Raw genomic sequence first — 21633 nt, 5'->3', positions numbered from 1 at the left:
CTGCGCATTTTGCCAGGAAGAAGCAGAGAGTCGAGGAAAGTATCTGATTTGAAAATTCACCCAAAATAGTCTAAATGTTAAAAAGGAGGAATGTGAGAGACTTGAATGTCATGAAAGAGATTTAAAATTAACTAGAGCTATTATAGGTTTTAACTACACAGTTTCAATTTTAAAAATTCAAACTGTTTTTTGTTTTGTCTACCCAACTCCAGAGATGATATATATGAAAGCATTTTGAAAAATGTATTTGTGTGTCTATACAGAACTTTTCTGATTGTAAAAATTTTTAGACCTTGGGACAGGTTGCCAAGACAAAAACAGTGGAATTTCCTTCCCTGGACACTGTTTAAAGCAGAATAAAGAGCTGTCTGGACCCCTTCCTGAACAGAGGGTACTATTCTGCACAACTTTTGAGGTTCCTTTTCATTCACCATTGTATAGAATTTTCTAAGGCTACAGGATTAATACTGACATTCTGCAAGCTCTCGTGACTTTGGACATTTATTTCCATTTTCTTTAACCAGACAGGATTCAATCTAGGTAGTAAGTGATGACTTCAGGGCTTTAGTACTTAAAGATTTTTTCCTATTTCTTTACTGTCTATTGTAAGATGTGTAGCAATGCCTTATAGTAGGAAGCTCTGAGCTTCCCTGGAACAAATGGATCTTGCATGCTGTCTTTAGTATTCCCTTGATTATTGCCCACTTCTCCAATTATGCTTCATTAAAGCACAACATCACAGTGCATGCCTGACCCTTCTAAATTCAGTATGACTGTGATAGACAACCATGTAACCCAAATGTTCATGGGTTCCCTGACCATGATGTAGCAAAGTCTAGCCATTGTGCCCTTCACAGAGACATAATCTGCAGATGTGGTCTCACTAGGTTAATCAACACAAGGCAATTTTCACACATCAACCATCATTTTAATTCGGGTGAGAAATACTTAGACAATAATGACCTTACGTGGCTGTCTGTTCGGTCAGTTCCCATAGACCACAATGACCATATAATTTACTGTCCAATTTAGGACCCTTTTGAGAGTAAAATGGAGGATGGAAGTGTTGGTAGTAATAACCCTGGGACCACAGATATAGACAAATATAGACAGGGATACAGACAGGGGCTGTCCCAGGAAAATGGGAATGCATGGTTGCCCTACTTTGAACCCAAGCCCAGGTGCAGTAGCAGACAAGAAGGATCGCTGATGGAAGTACAATGTTAGAGATGTTTTATCACTCCTAGTTATTTACTGAAAAGGAAAACTACTAAGTAGGAAGACACAGTTCAAGTACATCCATCGTTTTTCTTATGCTCTGCAACCCCTTCTCTATTTTCGTTAGATATAATATATAGCATTCTTAAATGTTAATTTCTTTTTTTTTTTTTTTTTTTTTTTTATTTATTTATTTTTGGGACAGAGAGAGACAGAGCATGAACGGGGGAGGGGCAGAGAGAGAAGGAGACACAGAATCGGAAAGAGGCTCCAGGCTCCGAGCCGTCAGCCCAGAGCCTGACGCGGGGCTCGAACTCACGGACCGCGAGATCGTGACCTGGCTGAAGTCGGACGCTTAACCGACTGCGCCACCCAGGCGCCCCTTAAATGTTAATTTCAATAATGCATTCATTTTCTACAATTAAGGCACCTCCATTTATTTTAATGCTTTTGATTCGCGTGGATCCAAGTCTATCATCTTGCACAACAAACTACCCCAAACATAGTAGTATCAAAGAGTAGCCATTATTTCTTATGTCTTCCAGTCCTGGGAGGTGACTGGACAACTAAGTTGACTAAGCTATCGAAGTCTTGCTCCATGGACTTCCCTCAAGTTGCGGTCAGACAGTGTCTGGTACCAATGTCATCTCAAAGGAGTCCCACTTCACGAGTGGTAGTCTTTGCCGACTGTCAGCTAAGACCACAGCTAAGCGCATGAGCCAGAACCACCTACGCAAGACTTGTGCGTGTGACCCAGGTGTCCTCATAACATGCAGCCTCATAGCATAGCTCTGGATTCCAAGAGCAAGTGTCCCAAGAGAAAGAGCCAGGAGGAAGCTATCTCTCCTTTTATGGCCTAGTCGTGGCAGTCCCACAGCATCACATTGACCCCAGATTATAGGAACAAAGATCCACCCAGTCTCAAGGGGAAGGGACAGTGACACCACCTCCTGATGGGGAGTAATGAGGACATACTGTAGCAATAGCATGTGAACTGGGAGATATTTTCACAGCCACCATAGTGGAAAATACGCTATACCCAGAGGATATCCAAGAGATGCAGGAAGAAAACTTGAAAAGGCAAACATTTCTGAATAGACTAAACAATGAAGTGCATATTTTTCTTGACTCAAATTCATATCTTATAACTTTCTCATTCTTTCTAAATGAGTTACTTGAGGTGGGACTGTTAATGGATTTTTTTCTGAAAAAGAGAGAGGGAGGGAGAGCATGCATAAGTGGGGAAGGGGAGAGACAGAAAGAGAGACAGAACCTTAAGCAGGCTCCACACCCAGTGCCAAGTTCGATACAGGGCTCAATCTCACGACCATGAGATCATGACGTGAGTCGAAGTCAAGAGTCAAACACTTAATTGGCTGAGCCACTCAGGCCTACCGGATGTTGTTGTTTTTTTTTTTTTTTTTTTTAGTTTAAGCAATGTAGTTCTCAGAAAAGGTGTACAACATCACACTAGCTCAAACTGCTATCCAAAAACCACAATACTGGCTACTCCACACCCTGTGTCCTTGATCGAATTCCTGCCATCATCTCTTACATGTTACCCTCACTTCAGTCTCTCTCTATAACCCATCTTTGACATTGAATGAGTTTTTTTCAAAACACAGAAAATTCAGGTCAGGAAATATAATAAATATTCCACCTAATGAAAGTTACTATTTAGCTTTTTGTATAACCAAAACAATAAATTAGAGAATGTTTCACTTCCCTTTAAGAGACATAAAACCCAAACAGAAGTTAAACTTGATTCCTCAGGCTTTTGCCATAACCTGTAATAACTTTATCTTCACACCTAAGGAGTTACCAACATAAGATCCAGTCTTTTTTTTTTTAATGTTTTATTTACCTTTGAGAAAGAGACACAGTACTAGCAGGGGAAGGGCAGAGAGAGAGAGGAAGACACAGTCCGAAGCAGGCTCCAGGTTCTGAGCTGTCAGCACAAGAGCCCGATGCAGGGCTGAACCCACAAACTGTGAGGTCATGACCTGAGCCAAAGTCAGATGCTTAACCAACTGAGCCACCCAGGTGCCCTAACAAAGGATCCATTCTTAAGTTTTCTCATGCACCCAACCCATCAGATTTAATGATGCATTTGAAAAGAAGAGCTAAGGAGAATACCTAGAGAGATTATATGAATTGTAACATCACTGTGCTTTGAAGAAGATGCAGTTATAAGAAAGAGATTGCTGCAGGTGGTATATTTCATCTTGCTCAAGAAAGATCACAGAAACAATACAATAATGTATTGGAGTCAGAATTCATGTTAATTGCTTTAGGGAAAACTTTGATTCTGGCAACTAGTTATAGATCTTGAAAAGCTCTATAATCTACACAAGTTATGTGTGTAACCATTAAGTTAGGAGTGCAAAATAACATCTTTAAATTTCTTAGAATTCATTTTTCAGTAATTGCTGTTAAACTGTACCTGAAATCATCAGAGTTTAATTTTTGAACAATAATTACCCAAAATTGTGGTACTCTAAAAGCATTTGTGCAAGCTTCCCAATACAGATCACACTACAAGTTAGGTTTAAAGCTCAGAGTGACAGGTGGCTGGGAGAAGGGCACAGTTGATGGGGGTGGTGATAATGGTGACAAAACTCTGGGGAAATAAATGGCTTGCACATTACACTGAAGGAGGTGCCCGAAGTCAGAGAAGGCTCTGGGGCAGCAAGGGTAGACTGGAAATCATGGACTCCTAAGCCCAACAGGCTGAGTGAGAAAACATGCCCCTGAAAAGCCTGGTCTGTAAACCCATGCTAATTCTGTCTAATCCTTGAGGATATATGAAAACAGTTTGAAAAATTGTGTCTTTAAACCAATTGTGCTGCTTCCTAAATTCTAATTTGATTTAAATTGTTCACTGATGTTATGAATTTCCCAACGCATCCTTCTCATTTGATGTCAGCTTGGAAAGAAACTATTTGGAAATTAAGTCATAGTGTACTTTTCCCTAATTATTTCATAATAATGGGAAGATCACCATTTAAATGTAACCAACCACCTTGTCAAAAATCTTTCCAGTCTACCAACATTAATATAGATAAATATCTGTTAAAACTTGTTTAGTTTTTCCATTACTATTTTTAATGTAATATACTATTTGCAATTTTGTTAGAATTCTGAATTGACAACTCACTATATGTGTTACCTTAGATAAGTTACTTAAACCTTCAGAGTTTCAATGTTCTCATCTATAAAATCAGGATAGTGTAGTATGTAATCGTACTCAAAACTATAACTATTAAAACTAGCTATTAGTGTGGTATCCTACCCTCGATCACGTAAGAATCAAAAGCTTAGAAAATCAAAAAGCATAGAACCATTTTCTACCCATAAGCGCTCAAGAGGTTTGTTCTCACAGTGATAAGCAAGAGCCACTTAAAGTCTGTTGTTGTTGTTGTTGTTGTTGTTGTTAGCCTACAAATACATAAACCTAAAGCTCGTGTTAACTAGGGCACCTGGTGGCTCAGTAAGTTAAGCCAGACTCTTGATTTCAGCTCAGGTCATCATCTCACTGCTCATGAGTTCGAGCCCTGCATCCAGCTCTGCACTGACAGCATGGAGCCTGCTTGCTATTCACTCTCTTCTCTCTACCCCTCCCCCGCTTCCTTTCTGTATCTTTCTCAAAAACAAATAAAAATAAACTTAAAAAACACTGGCGATTAATCAGTGAATATATCCACATTTAGATATTTTTGATACCACATGTATAACTTCTGAACTCCAATAACTAAAAGTGGAAAATGATTAGTTCTTCAAGTTGGCAATTGCCAGAGGAGAAGGGTAAGGGGAGACGGGCAAAATAGGTGAAGGGGATTAAGAGGTACAAACTTTTGGTTATAAAATAAATAAGTCACAGAAAAGTACAGCATGGGGAATATAGTCAATAGCATTGTAATAACGTATGGTGACTATGCTCACCGTGGTGAGCACTGAGTAACGTACAAAATTGTCAATTCACTACGCCTACATCTGAAACCAATGCAACACTGTATGTCAACCACACTTCAATAATAAAAAAAATATAAAGAAAATGACTAGTTCTTTGTTCTAAAGATAATCCTCCTTTGGAATGAAAGAGGAAGATCTAAATGTGAGAAGAAAGGCTTTTGTTTGCAGAGGTCTGTTTACTACGTGACAACAATGATTTGTAGGCCTTCCATAAAGGAAAAGAGTAGACGCTTTCAGTAATTCTTTGCTAGGATAATATTCAAGACCAGCAGGGGAGGATGAGCAAGTTGCCTGATTCTACTTTCCAGAGTGGCTTTCAGTTTTTCTGAGGCTGTTGAAGCTAACTGATTTCTGCTCTGGTACAATGACTTTTCCTTCAACATAATAGCTGGGAGTCATGAATCAATGCAGAATTACCTGAGGAAATGCTCACCAGGAATTTAGTGGATCAACTTTTCCAAGTTCTTCAGGACTAGATTTCTGAAACATATTTAGCCTGTGGCAAAGAATGATCAGATCAGAATTTGTTGGGACAAGGCAGGCGCAAGGTCTGAGAAAGGATACACAAGATAACAGAACGATTCTCATTCTTCTTCCAGAAAAATCCATCTGGAGTAATATAAAGGTAAGGAAGGAGTCAGGATGAGTGAGGAAAAAAGGAAATGGAGACAGAAAATAATCACTAGACAATTATTTTAAAAGGTTGGAAATTATGCATTTGTCATGAAATGTACCTGATTATCACCTCTTTAAAGGACATCCCTCCATTTCCTTTCCTTAACTGAAACTGGATTGAATCCTTTACGGGTTTTGCTTTTCCCACAACCTTCATGTGAAGTTCTTCAATCTTAGGTCCTAGGAACGGTGTCCAAATGCATGGAAAGCACTCTGCCAGCTGCCCCACAACCTCATTCAACACCCTCCCCCTTCCTTTGATGGTCACAACACCTCACTACACCAGAGACTAGTTGGATTTGTGCTAATTATGCTCTACCTGACCTTGGGCCGTGAAGAAAGGCCCACATTCTCCTGGCTCCGCACTGTAGTTCCCAGGCCTCTGGCAATTTATCTTCTTTCAACAAGAGCTACTTCTTTTTGTCTCTTATGTTCTCCTATTTTCTTCTTTTTTAAATAATCGTATACACCCAACGTGGGGCTCGAACTCACAACTCCACAATTAAGAGTCACAGGCTCCACTGACTGAGCCAGCCAGACACCCAAGAGCTACTTCTTTGAACCTCATGCCTCCAGCTGATACCAATTTAGCTTCACTGTCCATTATTATTATGGGTTATTCCTCTAATTTTTGGAGGATTTTAGCACCTAGCTTATTGTCTTCCTAGGCCAGCTTCTTCTATCATCCAGGGCATTCTGACTCACTCTAGGTCTCTGGTCTCATAGCTCTTCAATCTGCTCTACCATAATGACAGTAATAATAAGTCAGTTTTTACCTAATTATAGTCCAATACAAACCTTTACAAGAACCCTGTAGGTAGATATTATCCCCCATGTATAGATGAGAAAACTGAGATGAAGAGGTGTTTTGTTTTTTTTTTTAATTTTTGAGTTTGCACAGGTGCTAGGGAGCTGAAATACACACCCAACTCTGGTCTTGAAAACAGAGTTTTTAACAACTAACCATGCTGCCTCCTAATTATCTTTGCCTCAGTTGAAATTTGTGTCCCTGTTCCTAGGTCCCTGTAGCATCAGTTGTCACTGTTCAATCCAGTTCACCGTGGAAATACTGAACTGTGAAGTCTGTAATCTACCAACTTCTTCCCTTCCATCTGTCACTCATCCTGACTCAACCTCGCTTTCAAGCTCACAACTTTTAGTTTCTTGACAACCACCTGTTTTCTCAATTTTCTTTTCATTCCTGTCTTTCTCCTCCTGAATGTCACCAACAATCCAACTCTATGTTCAGTTGTTCCCCACCCCCTTACCTCGCCACAACCAGTTTGCCAATCTCAACTCGATTGTTCTTTTTCTCCACACCAGGCCCCGGGTGACAAGTATTATTGAAAGGGGTATCTGCTAATTTAGCACATATTTAACAGGCATTTAATTAGTAGCTGCTATGTAGCAGTTAATATGTTGGGATGAAGATACACAATCCCAACCTCAAGGGAGAACACGCGGTCTGGCAGAAAAAGGCTCACGGGTAGTTAAGTACAATAAGTGTTATGTAAACACTTCACATTCAGTGGAGGCAGATAAAGGTTCTGGACTTAAGTCCAGCAAATAAAAAACCATACTATCAAGTGGTCCTATATATGAAATGTCCTGGAAGACCGGCAGAAGTTTGCACAGAGGTAATAAAAACAATAAATCCTTTGTCTAAGTCCTACATTGTCATGTTGGTGAAAGAAAATGGGGCAGTTAGGAAGTGCAAGTTTAGGATGAACAAACCTAAGAGTTACAGTGGAAATATTGGTGAAAATTATAAAAACCATCATTTTTCTTTTTCTGGCAACAATCTTGATTTTCCTTGGGGAATTCACCCTCCCACCACTCTTCTGTCCAAAGGTGGTCCAAATGCAGTGAATGAAAGAACTTTGACAAGAGCTGCCTTTCTTTTTTTTTAGGGAAAATGTGTTTTCTTTATTGTTCCAGTATGTCACCGCTGTGTTCAAGCCTCCTCTTTTGATTTTTTTTATTTTTTTTTTTTAATTTACATCCAAATTAGTTAGCATATAGTGCAACAATGATTTCAGGAGTAGATGCCTTAGTGCCCCTTACCCATTTAGCCCTTCCCCCCTCCCACAACCCCTCCAGTAACCCTCAGTTTGTTCTCCATATTTATGAGTCTCTTCTGTTTTGTACCCCTCCCTGTTTTTATATTATTTTTGTTTCCCTTCCCTTATGTTCATCTGTTTTGTCTTTTAAAGTCCTTTCATTCTTTTTGATTGCCAAGTAATACTCCATTGTATGTGTGTATATGTGTGTATATATATATATATATATACACACACTTTATTATATATTTATATATATACTTTATTAATTATATGTAATATATAAATATATATATATATATATATATATATATATATATATATACACACACACACACACACACACACCACATCTTCTTTATCCATTCATCCATCGATGGACATGTATAGGCTCTTTCCATACTTTGGCTATTGTTGATAGTGCTGCTATAAACATAAGAGCTGCCTCTCTTTCAAACTGAATTTGACCCTGAGCTACTGCAGTCTTCTGACCAGCACGTGAAGGCTGAGGATAAAGCCAGCACGCCAAAGACAAGCATAAGGTCGCAGAGACAGGGAGTCAGCGCTCTGATGAAACTGAGCCTAGAAATTAAACTGTACCTGAAACCTGGACCACTTTTCAGGTTCACAAGCCATTAAATTTGTCTTCATCTTCATGTAGTAGGAGTTATACTTTCCTATTACCTACAACTGAAAGAGAACTAATGTGACCAAGTCTAATAAGAAGGGTAGATGAAGCCAGATCTAAATGAATGGTGTGATTTTCTTGCATATACAAAAACTCAGAAAAGAGGTTAATAGCTTATACTCTTACAAGCAGACTGCCTGGATTCAAATTCCAGATATTTCACTTGTTACATGTACAACTTAGGGCGAGTTACTTCTAACTTTACTGGCAAAACATGAATCATAATCATTTCCACCTCATACATTTGCTATGAGGATTAAGCAAGTTAACCTCTTACAACAATCTGGGTCTTATTTGCCAGACCAGGATAATCTAAGAAGCACTGAGGGTGTAGGGGGCAGGAGAAATGGAGGTAGGGATTTGCACCAGAAAAAGTGAAGACATATTCTTAGAAAAAAGCAGCAGTGGCATATGGAAAGCAAAGCAAGAGAAAAAATAAGATCCCAGGCTGGCAGGTGTCAAGGAGGAGGAATGTGGAATGAAGCTTCAAGGTATGAGAGTTGAGTGAGAGAGATGGGGAAAGGCTTGAAGAAGTGTTGTTGTGTTTCACAAATTGGTCAAAGAGTTAAAGCCAAAAAAGTTGGTCTATTCCTGTGATCTTGCTCTAAACGTGGGCTGTGCAAAACTCCTGCTTATAGCTAGGTTATGTGTTCTTGGACACCACTGGTGTGCAGGCAAGGTAACGCAAGGACACAGGGATGAATGCAAAGTCAAGAAAAGAGAAGCAGGTAGTGTGTTCAAGGGCTTTCTCATCTCTAGTGTGGGAGCAGGTGACCAATTTTCATGATGAGAGAATTCTATTTCTTTAAAAGGAAGACTGAACTGCTTCCCTTGTTGGCTGCAGTGAAGTCTTCCACTTAGTTGACAGTGGGGAAGAGGAGATACTTATGCACATGTGCATGTGTGCGTCTGTGCGTGTTTGTGTGTGTGTGTGTGTGTGTGTGTGTGTGTGTGTGTGTGTGTATCAGCCGCTGAAACACTCTTCTCTGAATAATATTTGTACCAGCTCATTACTGATTTCAAACCTCATCTCCTTGTCATGACCAGGTACAAAAAAAAGGGAGAAAAAAAATATAGTCACTTTACCTGATACCAATGCATTGACAACATCAGGATTTATAATGTGATTAAAACATTTGAGGGAAGGGGCGCCTGGGTGGCTCAGTCAGTTAAGCGGCCGACTTCGGCTCAGGTCATGATTTCGCGGTCCGTGAGTTCAAGCCCCACATCAGGCTCTGTGCTGACAGCTGTTAATTTATTAAAAAATTAAAAATTTTTTTAATAAAAATTAAGAAAAACACATTTGAGGGAAGATTATGCATAAGATAGTCAAGGTATGATCTGACTATATTTGAATATTAACATGAATTACTCATGATTTTTAAACTAATGAAATACTTACACAAGTATAACAATGTATATTAACAAAGATGTTCTCCATGGATACATTTTGTGACAGTAAAGACCGGGAGCACCTTAACTGCCCACCAATAAAGGAATGGTTAAATTGATTATGGCATAACAAGTACATTTAGTGTTGTTTAAGTGTGTTACAAGTATGAATTAATTTCAGAATTTAAAATTTTTAATGTAAAATTTTGTAAACACTATAATGTACTGTGTAGCCACTGGAAAGAGTGAAGTGGATATGTATGCACTTACATGAAAAGACATTTCTGATGTAACATTTTAAAATTATAAAAAGCTACAAATCATATAGAATTTAATTTTTTTATTTTTTTAATGTTTATTTATTTTCAAGAGAGACAGAGCGTGAGTGGGGGAGGAGCAGAGAGAGAGGGAGACGCAGAGCCCAAAGCAGGGTCCAGGCTCTGAGCCATCAGCACAGAGCCCGACACGGGGCTCAAACCCACGAACTGTGAGATCATGACCTCAGCCAAAGTCGGACACTCAACCGACTGAGCCACCCAGTCGCCCCAAGAATCTAATTTTTTAAATAAATGTTTAAAATTCTATTATATGTGTTATTTCTGTATCCTTAAAGAGAATTTTACAAAGTTACATACCAAACTGTTACCAGGAGTTATCTCTCAGGATTGGTAATGGGTGTCAGCAGAGGACTGTTACTTTTTTAATACACAGGTTTTATATTGTATGGGTTTTATTATGTATTTATTTCATTTAATGTAAAACAAAACAATAAACTGGTAGTAATCAAAAACTTAAAAGGATATTTATATAATTACTTTTTTAAAATACTGTATTTTAGAGGTACCTGGTTGGTTCAGGTGGTTCAGTGTCTCAACTCTTGACTTCGGCTCAGGTCATGATCTCACAATGGTGGATCAAACCCCGCATCGGGCTCTACACTAGGCATGGGGCCTGCTTGGGATTCTTTCTTTCCTTCTCTCTGCTCCTCCCCTGCACACACATGTGCTCTCACTCTTTCGCTCTCTCTCAAAATGAAGAAACATTAAAAAATAATAAAATAAATTACTGTATTTTAAATCACGTGAAGAGCCAGTTTTCAAGCTAATGTGACTTGAAATGTCATTAGCTTGATGCTTTTTCCATGAATAAAATAAAATGAAATAGTTCATGTGTATGTCATAAGGTTATATGTTAAGATTCAGAGGAATATAATAGTATAAACCATGTAACTAAGAATCAGAATTCATGCATATTTACTGTCAAGAGCATTTTTTGATCTTTGATACAATTTAGAGACCCTTAAGAATGAACTAGAATGATTATATACCACTCTTCTTTTTAGGTGTCCACCACTTTCCTCTTCCCGTGCAACTGCTGTTTACAAAAACTAATGTTTTGCTTTGGGAAATCATAAGGCCAAAAATTCAAAATGGTGTCCATAACCAAAAAATCACAATAATAAAGTTTACAGACACGAATTCTCTAATAAGTTATTATTTTTAGGTTTACAAAAACAAATGTTTTTTTTTTGAGAAAGAGAGAGAACACGAGTGGTAGAGGGAAGGATCTCATGCCTCTGAGATCATGACCTGAGCCAAAATCAAGAGTCAGATGCTCAACTGACTAAGCCATCCAGGCGCCCCTATTTAAGCTTTTATTTAAATTCCAGTTAACATCAGTGTAATATTAACTTCATATGTACAATACAGTGATTCAACACCGGGGCGCTCATCACAGCAAATGTACTCCTTAATCCCCACCACCTGTTTAACCCATTTCCCCCTCACCTCCCCCCCAACTCCCCACCCAACCTCCCCCTCCCCGGCCCAGGTAACCTTCAGTTTGTTCTCTATAGTGAGGAGTCTCTTTCTTGGTTTGCCTCTCTCTTTCTTTATACTTCAATAATAAAAATTTAAGTTGACAATGTTACTTTCAAGCGTACAACATAGTGATTTGACAGTTCTATATATTACACAACGCTCACCATAAGTATAGTTACCATCAGTCACCCGAATTCATTACCATATAGTGACTACATTCCCAATGCTGTACTCTTCATCAATAACTTTTAAAAGACTTTTCTTCTAAATGTACAAATGACTTGCCTTTGTACTATCTATCAAATATGGTAGCAGTGGTAAGTATTCTTCCAGCAATGATTAAGAAATGCATCAGTACCGATAAAATCTCTATCTTCTTATCAAATCAGTATAGAAAGTCTAAATGACTATGATCATATTATAATTAAAAAATAAATTTCTCTTTCTGATTGCAGATTTATCTGGATATCTGTTTCATTATTAGAATACTGCCTTTTTTCCAACCCTCCTTCTACAGGGCTTAACCCTGAATACATAAGATATATAAATTAAAAATATAAGAATTTTATAAACAAAATAAAATAATTTCGCTAACTACATACTTTATTCTCTTTGACTCTGGAAACATTTTAAGGAGAATTATAAGGAAACTTATTTTGTTCTAAGCTACTAATATTTTGCACATCCAAAATTACCTCTTTCTATAGACATATCAGAAGAGCTTCATAAATATTCTTAATCAGAGACACTAAAATACAGAGCAGTGGATGATATATAGTGAACTTTTTTTTTTAAGTTTATTTATTAATTTTGAGAGAGACAGAGCATGAGCGGGGAAGGGACAGAGAGAGAGAGAGATAGAATCCCAAGCAGGCTCTGCATTGTCAGTGCAGAGAACCACACAGGGCTCAAATTCATGAACCTTGAGATCATGACATGAGCCTAACCCAAGAGTCAGTCACTTAACTGACTGAGACGCCCAGGCACCCCTATAGTAAACTTTTTATGACACAGATTTCTTGACCTACATCTCAGCTTGCAAAACGTTACATATTTGTATATAGGTGGAGTGGTCTACCACAATGAAATTTCCTCCTCAGAATTGGGAATGAGAGTTCCATTTATTATTGAAAAAGAAGATTTACGTTTAAATAAAAGCTGAATCCAAGGTAGAAAAAAAAAGCATGCGATCCAGGGGCACCTGGCTGGCTAAGTCAGTAGAGCATGCAACTCTTGACCTTGGGGTTGCAAGTTCAAGCTCCACATTGGGTGTGGAGATTGCTTAAAAATAAAATATTTTTTAAAAAAAAGAAAGAAAAGCATGCTATCCAAAACCTCACTCAAATTAGTAGGAAAATTAAATTAGTTGCTATAAAACACAGGCCAGGAGGACTGGGAAAAAAGAAATCTGGTTATAGGTGGAGTTTTGGTTTAATGCAAAAAAAGTACTTTCTCCCCCAATGCAAAATTATTGTGCTGTGACTACATGGAAAAATGTTAGAAGGGACCATAGTGGATATTATTCCTGTTTCTTCTCAACAGAGAACCTTATCCTATGTTTTGAAAATTGTCCATCATATGAATCTTTGTTTGCTCCTGAATATAGAAACTAAGAAGGTGATAGGGTTGCCAGCAAATAAAAATACAAAGTACCAGCTAAATTTAAATTTCACATAGAGAATAAAATTTTAGTAGAAGTACATCCCCCAAGTTTTGTGAATGTTGAGACTCTTGTATTCTGTTCAGCAACCCTGGAAGGCAGAACACTTGATACTTGATTTCCCAGCTAGGATGTAACACAGGATACACTTGTGACCTAAGGTTGACCAATTCCTTCTTCTACTGACCCAGACCTTGAATCAGAAAAAGCAGAAACAGGGGCGCTTGGGTGGCTCAGTCGGTTAAGTGGCCGACTTTGGCTCAGGTCATGATCTCACAGTTTGTGAGTTCAAGCCCCGCATGGGGCTCTGTGCTGACAGTTCAGAGCCTGGAGCCTGCTCCAGATTCTGTGTCTCCCTCTCTGACTCTCCCCCGCTCGCTCTCCCTCTCTCTCTCTCTCTCCAAAAAAAAAGAAAAAAAAAGAAAAAAATAAATAAAACCATTAAAAAAAAAGAAGAAAGAGAAAGCAGGAACAGGAGAGAATCCATTTAGTTAGTGGCAGCCATAGCGGCAGCAACAGCATCTCGTTTCCATGGCAACAGTGATGCTCACGTCTTAGTGGTGCCCAGTGGTGCAGCTTTGGTTTCCTGTATCCAGTAGCAGCATCTCCACAGACTGATTCTGGGGTGTGATTTTGCTGCTGTGTCTCTTCTTCCTGCTTCATTTCCAAGTTCAGTTCTTTAGAATTTTTGTTGATTATTTGAGCTACCCAACAACCTCTCAGCAATTTCCTTTTTTCTGTTGAAATGGCCCAGAATCACGTTTTATTCTTATTCAAGCATTCCTCAGATATACTGAGGGTTCTGTCCCAGACTACAAGAAGGTGAATATGACATTAAGTCAAATGCATTAAAAACTTACATTTACACAGTATTGTAGTCTATCAAGGGCACAAAAGCATTATGTCTTAAAAAAAAAAAAACATAAACCTTAATTTAAAAACTTTATTGCCAAAGATGCTATCACCTGAGCTTGAAGAGAGTCATAATCTTTTTGCTGGTGGAGGGTCTTGCCTCAATACTGACAGCTGCTGACCAGTCAGGGTGGTGTTTGCTGAAGGTGGGATGGCTGCAGCCATTTCTTAACATAAGACAACAGTGAAGTTTGCTGCACCCACTGACTCCTCCTTTCATGAATGATTTCTCTGTAGCATATGATGCTGTTTGGCAGCATTTTACCCACAGCAGAACTTCTTTCAAAACTGGAGTCAATCCTCTCAAACCCTGCCACTGCTTACTCGGTTACATTTATGTAGTATTCTAGATCCTTGGTTGTCATGCCAACAATCTTCACAGCATCCTCACCAGGAGGAGATTCCATCTCAAGAAGCCACTCTCTTTGCTCATCCACAAGAAGCAACTCCTCACCCGTTCAGGTTTTATCAAAAGATCGTAGCAATTCGCTCACATCCTCAGGCTCTGCTTCCAATTCTAGTACTCTTGCTGTTTCCACCACATATGCAGTGACTTCCTCCCCTGGAGTCTTGAACTCTTCAAAGTCATCCATGAGAGTCGAAATCAACTTCTTCCACTCACCCTCAGCGCATGAATCACAAATGTTCTCCGTGGCATCTAGAATGTTGAAAACTTTCCAAAAGGTCTTAAATTCACTCTGCCCAGATCCATCAGAGGCAGCACTATCTATGGCAGCGACAGCCTTATGAAACGTTATTTCTTAAATAATAAGACTTGTGAACGCCTGGATGGCTCAGTTGGTTAAGCATCCCACTTCAGCTCAGGTCAAGATCTTGAGGTTCATGAGTTTGAGCCCTGTGTCAGGGCTGTGCTGACAGCTCAGAGCCTGAAGCCTGCTTTGGACTCTGTGTCTCCCTCTCTCTCTGCCCCTCCCCCACTCTCTCTCTCTCTCTGCCTCTCCCCCTATCTCTCTCTCTCCCTCTCTCTCAAAAATAAATAAAACATTTAAACATTTAAATAACATTAAAAATAATAATAAGCCTTGAAAGCTGAAATTACTCCTTAATCCATGGGCTGCAGAATGGATGTTGTGTTAGCAGGCATGAAAACAACATTAATCTCATTGTACATCCCCATCAGAGCTCTGAGTGACCCCGTGCATTGTCAATGAGCAGTAATATTTTGAAAGGAACCTTTTTATCTGAGCAGTAGGTCTCAACATTGGGTTTAAAATATTCAGTAAATCATGTTTACTGAAACAGATGTGCTGCCATCCAGGCTTTGTTGTTCCATTTCCAGAGCACAAGCAGAGTACATTTAGCATAATTTTTAGGGCCCTGGAATTTTCACAATAGTAAATGAGCATTGGCTTCAACCTAAAGTCACCAGCTGCATTAGCCCCTAACAAGACAGTCAGCCTGTCCTTTGAAGCTTTGAAGCCAGGCATGGACCTCTCCTCTCTAGCTGTGAAAGTCCTAGATGGGATCTTCTTCCAATAGAAGTCTATTTCGTTGGGGTGCCTGGGTGGTACAGTGAGTTAAGCATCCGACTCTTGATTTCAGCTCAGGTCATGATCTGACAGTCATGAGATGGAGCCCCACATGAGGCTCCACACTAGGCATGGAGTCTGCTTAAGATTCTCTCTCCCTCTCCCTCTGTCCCTCCCCCACGTCAAAAAAAAAAAAAAAAGGCTATTTGGTCTACATTGAAAATCTACTGTTTAACTTTTTAGATAACTTGCCGTCTCCCTATGTACTTTAAGGTTATGGAAACAGCTTCTTTCCTTCAACCTCATCAGCTAACCTTTGTTAGCATTAAATGTTTTTTTCTGCAGCTTCTTCACCTCTTTCAGCCTTCACAGAAATGAAGAGGGAGAAAGATGGGAGAATGGCCTCTCAGTGGGACAGTCAGAACACACACATTTATCAATTAAGTTCACAGTCTTACATGGGCACACAGCACGCTGAAACAATTATAACAGTAACCTCAAAGATCACTGATCACAGATCACCATGACAAATGATAGTGACAACGTTTGAAATGTGAGCACTGCCAAAATGTGACACGGAGACACGAACTGAGCAAACACTGTTGGAAAATGGTGCCCACAGACTTGCTCAATGCAAGGTTGCCACAAACCCTTCAATTTGTAGAAAATGCGGTATCTGCAAAGAGCAATTAAAGCGAAGTGCAATAAAATGAGGTGTGCCTGTATAATATCAGGAGAGAATGATTTGGAGAGGAAGAAAAAAGAATGGAAGCTTTCAAACAATAAATTTACAGGCATCCTCTCGAGAACAATAAAATGTTCACTTCCTCTTAAGAGCAGCGGAGACCCATGGACTCTGGAGTCATGGCCCCTGGGTCCAGAACCCAACTCCACCACTCACTACCTAAGTGACCTTGAGCAAGTTACTTAATTTTTCTGCAGATCAGAAAAGTTTCTATTTCCATATCTGTAAAATGAGAATAATAAGGTTTATCTCATAGAATTATTTTGAATTTCAAATGAGCTAATATTTATAACAGGGACCGGCACATAGAAAGTACTATATACATGTTTAAAAAACAAAAATCAATCCTCATGCACAATCCCAGGTTGTATTCAGAGGCAAAAACAGTCAGGGTAATTACCATATTGATTCTCTCCTCCAGGGGCTGGAAAAGGGCTTCAAAGGAGACTTTTGTGTGTAATAAACCATTCCATGAGTAGGACATGTTAGAACCAGCAAAACACTCTTAATAAGAGCACTCAGACCTCCAGCACTACATTATCAAGCTAGTGAACTTGGAGGGTCTTATTTGAAAGTGAAGTAGATGAGATATGGGAGCCTATGTACCATAAAGCATCACTCACCAAGCTTGTTATGGTCTTAAAGAGTGATTTCTTAATGGACTAGGCAGCAAAGGTGCCTATGGAGTCATCACCTAGCTAAAACACCATTAGCAGGGGCGCCTGGGTGGCTCAGTTGGTTAAGCTGCCAACTTTGGCTCAGGTCATGATCTCACGGTTCATGGGTTCAAGCACCACATGGGGCTCTGTGCTGACAGCTCAGAGCCTGGAGCCTGCTTTGGATTCTGTGTCTGCCTCTCTCTCTGCCCCTCCCCCTGCTCGTGCTCTGTCTCTCTCTGTCTCTCAAATATGAATAAGAACGTTAAAAAAAAAAAAGTTTAAACACCATTAGCAGTATATAAAGGAGACTTCATTTGATCAATTAATTGGTATTACAGGTCCTATAGCAACACCAAACAGGATTTGGTATTTTTAGTAGACTCCGTGATGGGAAACAAAACAGAGAATTTCACCATCTCTTGATGAAAAGAGAGGAAAGTATGAAGTTGAGGTCAAGAGCAAGATAGGAGAACAGACGAAATGTCAGGAGCTAGAATGAGAATAAAGAAGGGCATAGGGAGGGGGCACCTGGGTGGCTCAATTGGTTAAGCATCCGACTTCAGCTCAGGTCACTATCTCATGGTTTGTGAGTTTGAGCCCCAGGTCAGGCTCTGTGCTGACAGCTCGGAGTCTGGAGCCTGCCTCAGATTCTGTGCCTCCCTCTCTCTCTGCCCCAACCTACTCGCATTCTATCTCTGTCTCTCTCAAAAATAAATAAACATCGGGGCGCCTGGGTGGCTCAGTCAGTTAAACATCTGACTTCGGCTCAGGTCATGATACCACAGTGCGTGAGTTCAAGCCCCGCATCAGGCTCTGTGCTGACAGCTCAGAGCCTGGAGCCTGCTTCAGATTCTGTGTCTCCCTCTCTCTGACCCTCCCCCGTTCATGCCCTGTCTCTCTCTGTCTCAAAAATAAATAATAAAACATTAAGAAAAGTTTTAAAAAATAAATAAATAAATAAACATTAAAAATTTAAAAAAAGATTCAATAAATCCTTTTATTCTAATGTGCATTTAGACACCCTTTTTAAAATCCAATGTTAATGAGAAAGTGCTGTGTAAAAGACTGTGTAAGTCCAGCAGGAAAATGTTACACATGCCTCTGTTTACCCCTCCATCTGCCAACATGATTCATAGTTCACCTCTTCTCTGTTCCTCACTCTGCTAAAATCTATACAAAGACATACTTGTGTGGATTATTATAACACTTCTACTCAGTCATTACAGAGTTAGAACCACATACACTAGTAAAAGAAATCCTCTATTAGCTTATCCACAAAAACTAGTCTGTACTGACTATACCTCTAACCCAAGGGTCCTCAACCAAGTGTGATTCTGACCCCTAATGGGCACTTGGCAATGTCTTGAAACGTTTCAGTTGCCACAACTAGGGGGCGCTTCTGGCATCTAGTGGGTAGAGGCCAAGCATGCTGCTAAAGCTCCTGCAAGACACCGAAGAGCCCCTCACAGCAAGAATAATTCAACCTGGAAGGTCAGCAGCACCAAAGTTGAGAAAGCCTCCATCTAGTGCCCACACCACTCGCAGAAGGTTGCTTCACCCAGGAAAGAATTAACGCAAATCTAGAGACAGAGTAGGAGTCAGGAGCAAAGGTAGTATTCTAGGGGCACCTGGGTGGCTCAGTCAGTTAAGCAACACACTCTTGGTTTCGGCTCACGTCATGATCTCATGGTTGTGAGATCAAACCCTACATCGGGCTCTGTGCTCATGGCATGGAGCCTGCTTGAGATTCCTTCTCTCTCTCTCTCTCTCTCTCTCTCTCTCTCTCTCTCTCTCTCTCCTCCTCCCCTGCGTGCGCGCTCCCTCTCTCTCTCTCTCTCTCTCTCTCACTTTCTCGAAATAAATAAATAAATAAACATTAAAAAAAAAAAAAGCAGCACTCTAAAAACTAGACTTAGAACTGAAAGCCACATCAGATATTGTGGAATAGTCATATCCTACTTAAAAACAGATTTGTGAATGCTATTGTTTTTGTACTTACAGCACATTTATACAAGAAAATGCAGACTCAAGAACCAGACTCCCTTGGTTTGAATTCAAATTCTGCCACTTACTAGATTTGTAATACTGAGCACCTTGTTTTCTATTCATCTGTTCCTACACCTGTAAAATAAAAATAATAATAATATATCTACCTCTCCCGGTGGCCATGAGGAGGATATCCGTTCCTATTTGCAAAGTACTTAAAAACAGCATCAAGTATATACCAAGTGCTAGGACATGTGAACAGATATCACTTATACAACTCATCTTTCTGGAACCTGGAATATGAAAGTCTAAAATGCGGGACACCTTCCTGGTATCAAAGTCCACAAGAAAAAGACTAGAGTCTTCGGTAAGCAAAGTAAATTATACACATGCAAGAAATGCTCAGTCTGCAATAGCCTGATACACTATCTTTTCACTTTCTGCATTTCATCATTGGAAAGGTACGCTTTTTTCAGATGTTACCATCTCTAAAACTGGCTTCTATCATCACTGGGGTCCCACCATCCCTGTCAGCTGTGTTACAATTGTGCTGGAGTGATCGCTGATCGTGCATCCACACATGTGGTTGTCACTCCTGGCGAGAGGACTGAGGAACTGCTACTCCCTTAATGTTTCAGTCATTAAACCAATTAAGAGCCTTTTGAGGACACTATAAACTCCAACTGGCATCTAAAAACTTTCCTTTGACACGTTCTGGTAAGATCAAAAAGCTTCAGTACCAATATTTGTGGCAGTAGCTTGGAAGAAAATCCTAGTGACAACAGTGAAATACTCTTTTAAGAAGTGTGTGTTCCGGGGTGCTTGGGTGGCTCAGTCGGTTAAGCATCTAACTTTGTCTCAGGTCATAATCTCACAGTTGGGGAGTTTGAGCCCTACATTGGGATCTCTGCTGTCAGCACAGAGCTTGCTTCGGACCCTCTGCGCCCCCCCAAAAATAAACAAATATTTTTTTTTTTTAAAAAGTGTTTGTATCACCAAAGTCTTCATGGAATTATATACTGCATGAGAAATACAGATCTCAGTGACTGAGACCAAAAACATTGGTAAAAATGGACTCCAATGTGAAGATGTTTCAGGAATGCCCTAATTCACTTACACCTTTCTCCTTAAACAAGTACAACAATGATACATAATAAAAATCTACATTAATTAAATTAAAAGACTTCTTTCATCAATGTGAAATAATTTTAAGTAGGCTCCACACCCAGTGCAAAGCCCAACTGTGGGGCTCAAACTCACAACCCTCAGATCAAGACCCGAGTCAAGATCGAGAGTCGGAAGCTTACCTTACAGAGCCACTCAGGCACCCCATAAAATTCTGTTTTTTAAAAGCATTTACTTGCACTGCTCTTCTTTTCTAATGCAACAGAAATACTAGCACATCTTACGGATGATGGCATATTAGAGTTGAGTTACTGTAATTAGCGTGACAATCTTTCTCAGCACCTGGAATAATTATGCTTAACAAATCCAACAGCCTTCTCAATGGTCAGTGTCAGATAATCAAAGAGAAAATGTGTTCCTAACACCTATGAAAAGTGAGTTACCAGAAATATCAATTACATATTTAGTAGAATTGACACTATAATTAAGAATATTAATTCTTAAGAATATTATGAGGATCTAATGTGCAGTGCGGTCACTATAGTTAAAAATACTGCATTAAGGGGCACCTGGGTGGCTCAGTCAGTTAAGTATCTGAATCTTGACTTCAACTCCAGTCATGATCTCAGTTCATGAGATCAAACCCTACGTGGGGCTCTGTGCTGACAGCATGAAGAAAGCCTGCTTGGGATTCTTTCTCTCCCCTCTCTCTCTCTCTGCTCCTTCCCCGCTCTCTCTCAAAATAAATAATCTTTTTAAAAAAATAAATAATAGGGGTGCCTGGGTGGCTCAGCTGGTTAAGCGTCTGACTTTGGCTCACGTCATGATCTTGAGGTTTGTGAGTTTGAGCCCCGTGTCAGGCTCTGTGCTGACGGCTCGGAGCCTAGAGCCTGCTTCGGATTCTGTGTCTCCTTCTCTCTCTGCTCCTCACCTGCTCATGCTCTGTCTCTCTCTGTCTCTCAATAATAAATAAACATTAACAAAATTTTTTAATAAATAATATGAACATAATCTTAACACTAAAAAAATACTGCATTAAGTTTTTAAAATTTTCTAAAAGAATAGATCCTGGGGCGCCTGGGTGGCTCAGTTGGTTGAGCGCCCGACATTGGCTCAGGTCATGATCTCACAGTTCGTGAGTTCGAGCCCCGCATTGGGCTCTGTGCTGACAGCTCAGAGCCTGGAGCCTGCTTCGGATTCTGCGTCTCCCTCTCTCTCTGCCCCTTCCCCA

The sequence above is a fragment of the Panthera onca genome, chromosome F1 (assembly GCF_046562875.1).
Source record: "Panthera onca isolate mPanOnc1 chromosome F1, mPanOnc1 haplotype 2, whole genome shotgun sequence".
Taxonomy (NCBI): Eukaryota; Metazoa; Chordata; class Mammalia; order Carnivora; family Felidae; genus Panthera; species Panthera onca.
This window is presented reverse-complemented; position numbering follows the sequence as displayed.